At 41.0% G+C, this 9715-nt stretch overlaps 1 non-coding gene across 1 annotated transcript; it reads right to left on the bottom strand.

Moving 5' to 3' along the window:
* Positions 1–645: 645 nt before the first annotated feature.
* Positions 646–719, bottom strand: TRNAI-AAU. Its single transcript has one exon. It is a non-coding gene; the product is annotated as a tRNA-Ile (tRNA).
* Positions 720–9715: the final 8996 nt, after the last annotated feature.

Genomic DNA, 9715 nt, shown 5'->3' with positions numbered 1-9715 from the left:
CGACAAAAGCAAAGGCTTTACTCCAAGGTCTGTCATGCTTTCTCCTGGAAGAAACACAGTAACATACTGGTATTCACATTTCTATGAGTTCCATTACTGCACAGATGCTTCTCTGTGATATTCAAGCAGAACTTTCAGTGTTTCCATTTGTGGCTGCTGAAAGTAGTTTGGCCCCATTCTCTTGACACTTTCCTTTTAAATATTTGAACATATCGACAAGATCCAACAAGATCCCCCCTTAGTCATCTCTTTRCCAGGCTCTCCAGCAGCAGCTCTCTCCACCTCTCCTCATGAAGGAGGTGCTCAGGGGTCCCCTCACTGTCCTTCTAGCCCTCTGTTGGAGCTGGACGCTCTCCAGCTGAGTGGAGATAAGATCCCCACTCAGGCTTCTCTTCTCTCACCTGTACAGGTCCAGCTTTCTCAGCCTCTCCTCACAACAGAGGTGCTCAGGGGACCCCTCACTATCTTCATAGCTCCATGTTGGTGCTGGACTCTCTCCAGCAGAGTGGATGCTCTTGTACTAAGAGCCCAGAGCTGGACTCAGCACTGCAGAGGTGGCTTCTCCAGGGCTGAGTGGAAGGGGTGGATAACCACCTCCTTCATCCTGCTGGGAACACTCTTCCTAAAGCAGCCCAGGAAAAACTGTGGCCCGTACGGGTATCGAACCCGTGACCTTGGTGTTATTAGCACCACGCTCTAACCAACTGAGCTAACCAGCCCAGCCCTTTATTTGGTTATTATTGCAGAATGTTTCATCACCTCCCAAGGAAATGTTGGGTGTGAAGCTATCTTGACCGAGATGTTATCTCAAACACTTCAAGGAACACTAGAAATAGAACTTAATTCTTTAATAAGACATACAAAAGTTTGTCCGTGCTCTTCCTAAGATATGCCCAAAATAACATACCTGCTGCTATTTTAACAACTGGACAAAAACATCACAAACAGCTGTGTGCTCCACTGGCACAAGGTGAGGTTCATACCCCTCTTCCTATTGGCCAGGCATAGGTGGGAATAAGAGCACTGACCTATTCAGTGCTCCTTGGCTTGAACTTGATGGACCTGCTGCACACCCACTCCTTTTTCTGGCTAGCTGGGTATTTATTTTGCATAAAGTAGATTTTACCGGTAAAAAATATTTATAATTTTCTAATTATGGGTGTAATGCAAAAGAAATTTCTAACATTTCGCATTCAGTCAAATGTTCCAGTTGCTTTTATCCCTTTGTTGTACACTAAACAGTCTTACCAAGAAGATGAATTTAGGATGAAAGATTGTTCAGCCACCCACTCACTCTTGCAACTAGTAAGAGTCTTCAATATGGCACGTACAGACCTATATCAAATTTTACAGTCTTACAAGCCCCCTGAACTTTAATTTACATATTCTTTCTGTCCTCTCCTAACCCATTTTGAAGTGTTTTTATGTGATATTTTATAGCTGCTGTGTTTCACCTCCAAATGGGCTGCATTTCAGTTGTGGTTGCTCATTTCACCTAGTTTATCAGTCTCTGAAGCATCATGGGGAGCAAGATATTAACAACTACCATTATTCTTCTTGGTAAGCAGAGTTTTCCTGACTCTTTAGCTGGAATCACACTGTAAAAAAGACTGATGGATTTAAAAGTTTAATGAAGTACATCCATCATTTCCATCCCCATTGAGAAGAACAAAACAATTCATTTCATAAGCATGTTTGCTGCTTCTGTCCATAACACCTAGGAGATGAGCAGCTGCAGTTAAGAAAGGGATTGTCTATTGGAAAATAAGATAGTTCCTTAAAACCTGGCATCTCTGCTGAATAAGCAGTTGGGTTTTCACTGCAGGAGCTTGTCTTGGGCTGCAGGAGTAGCAACTCAAATTTAGGCATAGATAACTCCAAAAGGAAGATGCTGAGGAGGTAAAAAATAAGCCAAGTTTAACACAGAGGAGCCAAAAAAAGGTCTGACAGAACAACTTGCACTTTTCCCAGCTCTCTGCTGCTGTAACACTCACCACACTCTGGTTCACATTCACACTTTCAGGACAGACTGCAGCAAAGGTTGTTTTCAAAGAGGTGACACTACTGCTCTAGAAAGAGGTACCTGGAGAATGTTTAGATGGCCCAAACGTCAGCAAATATATTGCTACATCCAAAACTATTGCTTTTGGAAAGCTAGCCTCCGCTACTAGGAATACTCCTTTCCTTTGCCTATCAAATATATTTGATAGATTAAACAAATACCTTCTTTGGATCATATCAGGCATTAAAAGCAAGGCCAGTTTCAGCATCAGCCTCTAGGCTGTATCAAGCTATCCTGTTCACACACTCCTTTTCAGCCAACACTGCTGGCTGCTCATTGACTGTCTGATCTGAAGGAGACACCAGCTGTACCTTACCTTCCCAGCAGTGAATTTCCCACTTCTGCTTCCCAGCAGTATATTGGCAGTGCCAAACCCAAGACTAACCCCATGTGGGTACTTTAGTGCTGTGAAAACTTGCCCTTCATTAGCCAGGGTTAAGGAAACCAGCTGGCCTGCACCTCTTACCACTCAGGCTCCTCAGTAATCGCTAGAGAAACCTGTGCTTCTGTTAGGTTGGGTTTTGCACTTCACCTAAGTCTTCAAACAGCCATAAACAACCCTAGCAGCCCTTGGGTAATCAACTTCATAATTATTTTCCCACTGTAAATGTACAACCTGTTTTAGCAGACCTGGCTTTCTCCAACTTGTAGCCAGTGGATTATAGGAGCAAAAGACAAAAGCAGGAGGGAATCGCAGGCAGTGCTCTTATGGATGACCCTGGCTTCTTTATATGCAGTTAAACTATCGTGATTTTGATTCTAACAGCCCCTTTGCTGCCCAATCAAATCAAGCCATCAAGTAAAACTTCAATCAAAACACATATTAGTTCCTAAGATAAATCTTCCCTATTGGTAGTTGGTGTCATTTGGGAAATAGCAATAAGAAATCTAGTAAACAGTGATCTTATGTATTTGGGAAAAGTAATAAAGTTTTATAAGCCAGTAAAGAAATAACAGCAGCCCCATGACTGACTGTTTTACAGGACATAGCAAAAGGATGTAAAATAAGTCACATGTGAACTTCACTGTAACGAAACAATCTTCCTTTTTGGAGACGTGCTGCCTTTTTTGAAGCTTCTCAAACTTTTTGGCCTGGGAAAAAGTAGAAGCTTCATGAAGCTTCAAAAAGCTGCAAAGTCGGTGATTTTGCACACAGACATCCAGGCTCTGGGAGGACTCGGTCTAGACTATCATTATATCTATGAACAAGCTTTAGAATTCTTCCTGGCTGAACTATGTTGCCTCATATTAAACCTTTCCTGAAGAGGAAGGGTAAATCTCTGGGTAAGAATAAATTCACTTTGCTCATAGATGCTCTATCATTTCAGAAAACAAATAAACAAACAAAACCACACACACGCAAAAAAAAAAAAAAAAAAAAAAAANAAAAAAAAAAAAAAAAAAAAAAAAAAAAATCCCAAACCAAACAGCCAACCAACAAAATCCAAGACACTACATAGGGTTTTGACCTTCCTAAAAATATTAATTTCCTAGCTGTCACTTTCTTGAACCACCACTCCCCTTGCAGGCCTGATTTTTTTTTTTTTTGCATGGTTTCCTAAGGAAATGAGTCTTGTAAAATTTTGCTATGAGTCTGTCCAACCAGCTTAATCACATTTTGTGTTCCATTTCAACCAAATTTGAAAGAGAAGTAGATAATGAAGTTCCTCCAACTGATGTCAAACTACTTGCTGGGTAGAAAAGTGAGCCCGAGAGAACGGACAATTTAAATCCTAATTAGAGGAGCCAGCTTGCCAAAGAGCACATACATACCTCCCTGAGAGTGTGTACACCCCAGACCGGTCCCAGCATTGCTGTCTCTTACGCAAAGGAAATAACAGAAATAGCACAGGCAAAGCTGAGGTTAATGTGGGGAATTTTACCAGGTAATACATACAAATGCATAGAGAAGCTGCTCATGAATCATTTATTAATTATGAGGTCCTGATTATGGGAAGAGCTCAGAGTCTGGCACCAGTATACGTCTGCCCCAGCATATTTTTCTGCTTTTCTCTCCCCTTAACTCTGCCCTGGATCTGATTTTGGCTCACGAAGTAGGACATTGTATAGATTGGGATTAAAGAAATACAACCGAGATTGTCATGTGCAGAGCCCCCTGGCAAATCACATGCTGAAAATTTGCTGGTTTTGATTGTTTCTCTTGCTGATGTCAGTACTTCTGTCTGTTTGTAAAAGAAGAAAGAACAGCAGGGCTTTGGTATTATGTAAATAATTTTTGCAAGTTTACATGTATCTCTATGGATGAGACATTAAAACCAACTCTTTACCACACTGTATGCTCATGCATAGAAGCACCATATAAGCTAGATAAACCATGCTACACCATGCTACTATGGATTTTATAGCTCTAATATGCTGGAGTTTGAAAAATTGTATTATGACACCATACCCCTAAATTCACTTCCTGTGAATAATTTGCACTTTGCAAACAATTTCTTTTTAAGTTAATTTACTACAATATTCCTGGCAAGTGGGCCCAAACCAGACTGAGTATATTTAAGAACAAACAGCTTTTAAAGTTCCACTGACTTTTTGTAAGGTATTTTGCATGTGCAGGGGGGCTGGACTAGATGATCTCCAAAGGTCCCTTCCAACCTTAATGATTCTGTGATTCTGCTTTCTAGTATCTGTCTGACTAGTGCTATTTAAGCTCACATGTTATGTCTACTGCCTTCACATCTGTATGACTGTTCATAAGCACTGGCATGTCTGACACATTCCCTTGCTCCGAAGCCTTCTGAAGAAGTCTAATCTGCATTAGTTGCCTAAGGAGCTGAATTGCCTATTTCCAGAAATGGAACTGCATTTGAGACAGGAGATTCACTGCAGAAAAACTAAGCAAGACATGGACATTCCCACGGAAAATATGGATGCCTGGGAAGAAATTGTACTTCATGCCCAGGGACGCTGAGGATTCTCCATCCCTGGAGACATTTGAAATGAAACTAAAACTGGTTGATGCCACGAGCAAAACCAAACTGGCTTCAAAACTGGCTCTACTTTCAGAGGGTTTCAGCCAGGATGACCTCCTTCCAACCCCAAATTATTCTATTATTCTTTGATTTTGCATCTTCTCTCCATACACATAAACCTGCAAACATAAGGGGAGACAAGAGACTCTTCCATTAAGAAAATATTTCAGGTTATAAAACTGTTAAGATCTTTTCCTCTTTGTGTGAGAGAGTAGCGTACTTATTTTTCTAGTCTGTTCAGGATAATCCCTGAACAATATTTTAGATACATATGTACATATGCATGCACAAAGGAAGTATTCATCAGACCACCTTGCCATCCCCAACTCAGAGAAGCAGCTGTGCTCCTCTGAGACAATACTGTGAAGAAAAAGATATATTTTGGGTTTTGTGCAGTGCTTGGGGAGAATATTCTGGGGATTAGATTTCTGGCTATTGAGTGGGGATTTMTGGCTATGGAAAGAGATCAGACCAAATATGAAGGTGAGACAGGTTGAAGAAATGTAAAGGCTCCCTCTTTAGAAGAGGTTAAAAAGCAAAAACACCCAAACCGTCCTTCTGTCTCCCATACATCAGTGAGGGCATTCTCAGGCAGTCACAGGGGAAGAAAAGTGCTATATTGTGCACAATGTGCACTTGACACATTTCAAAATCCTTTCTAAAAGCACTGGTTCTCACCAGCATACATTTAACTCATAATCTCTGTCTTACCCCTTTTTTCAATAAACTAGGTATTTTTCTTTGAAGAATTATTATCACTTTTAATTGTCATAGAACATTTACAGTATTTTGCCAGTCTTATTTAGATGACACGCTTAATGATACATACACAAGCCAGAAATGATGAAAAATCCAACTGAAATATCAATAGGAATATGAGTTTTCAGAAACTTCTTCCATTATTTATAGAAAATGGTTCTGTAAGCATCTGGTCAGACGAAGACAGCGTTGGTGGTCTTGGACTCCCCATCACCTACCTCGAAGTATAAATAATAACAAAAGAAACTGATAAGCACCTATTCACAAAGAAATGGCTTATGTTTGAGCTCAAAAACAAACAGAGTTGTGGCAGATGGCTTGCACATTTCCAAGGAAGCACAATGTGCAATTGCAATTTGCAGAGGCCTGCATGAGGGCTGCTGTGTGCAGAGCAGCGAGGGGAAGGGATTCAGACAACATCACGTTATCTCCGACTTCCCTGGTGGTGGCAGCATGTGGGTGGTAGTCAGGAGAATATCAGCTCTCGGAGCCACAAACCTTTCCGATGCCCTAAAGCTGTGCTTTGCAAACACCAGGAATAAGGGGTTTTCATGCCTCTGTTCATGGTTGCCACAGGAATCAGTTATTTTGGCCATACCTGCATATGAGAGTTATTTTTATTCTAATTTGTTTTTTTTTTGTCTGAGCGGAAAGGAAATCTTTTGTCAGAAAGATCTTGGGGTAATTTTCTAAACTTTTCCAGACAAATCCAGACAAACTGATACATGGATAACTTAGCTCCTGTTTTATGTTATAAGCATTTCAAGTGTGTCGCTAACAGATCTAGTGCATAATATGAATCTCATTACCATGGGAATAGATCTCCATAAACACAGAGAAGAACTTCTGTTCCATGCTAAAGAAAGGGGGCTGATGAACTAAAATGCAGAACTCTAGTTCCTGTATATTCTACAAATTGCTTCTTATTATCTAAAAAAGGGGGGGGAAAACTCCCATCACATAGTCACTCAACTGTATCTCAATAGAACACCTGAAGTGTTTTTCATGAAGCCCTAACAAGATTTGACTTTCAAGATATTTCTGAACACAGGCCAGCTTTTTCATTTTGTGCTAGACATCGCTCGTCTGAAGTCAGGAAAGCTTTTCTTTTTCCTTTGCATCTTTCTGTTTATTGCCTTTAATCTGTTTTTTCCCAGTACGGCCTTTTACAAGTCCTCAAGGACCGTGGATCAGACTTGCCTAGATCACGGGGTGCAAAACGCAGGAGAGCCAACATAACTGAAACGTGTTGGGACATCTCCTCTGTTGCACACCGGGCAAGAGAGCCAGCAAATGTTCAGCTATAGCTTGAGATGACAGAGCAGTGGAACAGGCTGCCCAGGGAGGTTGTGGAGTCTCCTACTCTGGAGGTCTTCAAAACCCGCCTGGATGCCACCCTGTGCCACATGCTGTAGGTGTGCCTGCTTGAGCAGGAAGGTTGGACTAGATGATCTGTAGTGGTCCCTTCCAACCTTAAATATTCTGAAATATTCTGAAACATAGTCAATGTAAAATTCTTAAGGGTTCAGTTGTCTTGTCTGACAAACGGGGCAGGGAATTTCAGAGCACCAGCTAACACCATCTAACATTAGCNAAAACCCGCCTGGATGCCACCCTGTGCCACATGCTGTAGGTGTGCCTGCTTGAGCAGGAAGGTTGGACTAGATGATCTGTAGAGGTCCCTTCCAACCTTAAATATTCTGTGAATTCTGAGATTGATTTTAGTTCCTTCCTCCTTCCAACAACGATCTCCCATGGACGGCACATTTTCTTCCATAATAATGGTGTACTTTCCTCTCTGAGCACCTTTTAGTATCCTAGAAGCTGGATGTCAGGCTCAGAATGTGATGGAAACTTGTCTGTGTGAAGCTGAACATCACGCAAACAAAATCAGGAGAGACAGAGGTTGGGTGTGTGGTCCAGCGAGTGACCACATCTCCACAAAGATTTCCTTTTTGCCTCAGAAAGGAGACACAAGCAACATCTGAAGTGGAACCTATTGGTTTATTTCACTACTTAGACTTGGACTTCCTAAGTGATTGGGAGTGAAGCATAAAGGCTTCGACATCTTTAGGAAAAGAAATGCTTTTTATAAGTCATAACTAGGCAACTGGCATTTACCCACATAAAATCTAGCTGAAGTAGGCCTTATACTCACTCTTCCAGCTTATTTAAATCTGTCAGCAGGCATGAAAGCTACAGACTTTCTTGAACATATTAGAGCTTTGTAGTTCTTTCTAAAATGGACAAGCCCCCTCCCTACTTTGATTTCTACTACCATTTTACACTGCTCTAACACTAAAGTGGGTCTTTAAAATGATCTACATCCATTTTAAGAGCAGATTGTACTTCAAGACAAATATACCACCAACTTTAAATATTAACACAGATCATTCATATTTTTGTGACCCATTTCCCTAGTAGATGCAAGATATTGAAGTTTCCTTTGTGTTATCTCCTCATATTGGGGACTGTGTTTCATTTGAAGCACTGAATGCAGGAAAGCTGTTTGCTTGGTTGGATGTGTGATATGGCATGATAACAAGAAAAAATACAATAATACAAAACTACAAAGACAGCCAAATTCCACTTTTAAGATCCTGTTTGGCTTCAGTGACCTTATTGTCCTTCCAGTGTGTTAACAATGTATAAAAAAGGTTTGCAAACACAAACAGCTCCCAAGCACGTTTTTACAGCTTATGCTCTGAATCATCCCTGGACACCAACCAACACTGCTGAAGGACAAGCAGAAGGACCAGTAGGAGAAGGCACAGGGGCCAGGAAGGAGCTCAGGGAAAAGTAGGTTACTCCCAAAGGGAAGAGGCAAGGGACAGGTGGAATAATATGCTGCAAGGCAGCAGTCTCAAGCTTAGTGTGTAAATCCTTACCTGAATCAAAAATCAATAGGAGAACATCACCTCAGGCAGGTCAGTGGTGCATTTAAAGCAAAGAGGCCAAATCCATCTTTAGTGATGGCCTTGTTGTGAACCAGTGGTGTTTCTACACATAATTCCTAGGAATATCTGGAAAACATATTGCACTTTCTCAGTTAAAAAAAAAAGAAAGGAAAATGGATACGATGAATTGCCCACGAAACAGTGCATGCAAAGAAAATAAAAAAGACTGTTTGAACAGCTGGAATTTAAAAGTTATTAAATTCCCAAGGTATTTGTTTTAATAAATGAACAGATATAATTAAGGTTAAAATGATCATACAAGCAGGAAGAGAAACAATCCTGCTGTTACTGCTTCCAAGAACTTGTACCCTGACATGGTGTTGGTAGAGGGCCCTGGATTGGTGGTAACTTTAGATAGAAATAAAAGCATTTTTGACCACAAAAACCTGAAGCCTACAGACCGCTGCCCCAGCTAGTGGGGATGAAGTGAGTGGCAGGCTGAGGCTGGCACATTTCTGCTTTTATATCTGGTACCTTCAGTTTCATGCTTCAGAAGTACAGCTTCAATATAGAAACAAGAAAAATGACAGTTTCTATAGTGCCCCCAAACTGGCATGCAGTCCAACTCACAAAAGCATCTACACTTATTTTTTTTCTTCTGTTTGCTAGTGTAATTGCATGTGGATGGACAGTGTTTTACTTTAAAACTAAAGGAGAAAAAGGACATCTGATCCAAAACAAAGATTTTTGAGCTCCAGATCCATCTCCCAATGCTTCAGGTATGTGGCACTTTCAAAGGAGCTCCCTGATTTTTGGAGAAATGCTCCTGAGGTGGTAAGCACTTTTTATGTGCACCTCATCCAAATGCCAGCTACTGAGCGTAGGACATCAACCTTGAAGTCACCTTAAAGGCCAAGTGAGAAGAAAAGACTGCCCCGGGCTTTCATGAGCTTCAAATACTCCTTTTCAAACCTCCTAGACTGAGTCAAAGCAGAAATTAGTAA

The sequence above is a fragment of the Nothoprocta perdicaria genome, unplaced genomic scaffold, assembly GCF_003342845.1.
Source record: "Nothoprocta perdicaria isolate Ctin4 unplaced genomic scaffold, notPer1 scaffold_169, whole genome shotgun sequence".
Taxonomy (NCBI): Eukaryota; Metazoa; Chordata; class Aves; order Tinamiformes; family Tinamidae; genus Nothoprocta; species Nothoprocta perdicaria.
Note: the sequence above shows the minus strand (reverse complement) of the source record. Positions and strands in the feature narration are given on the sequence as shown.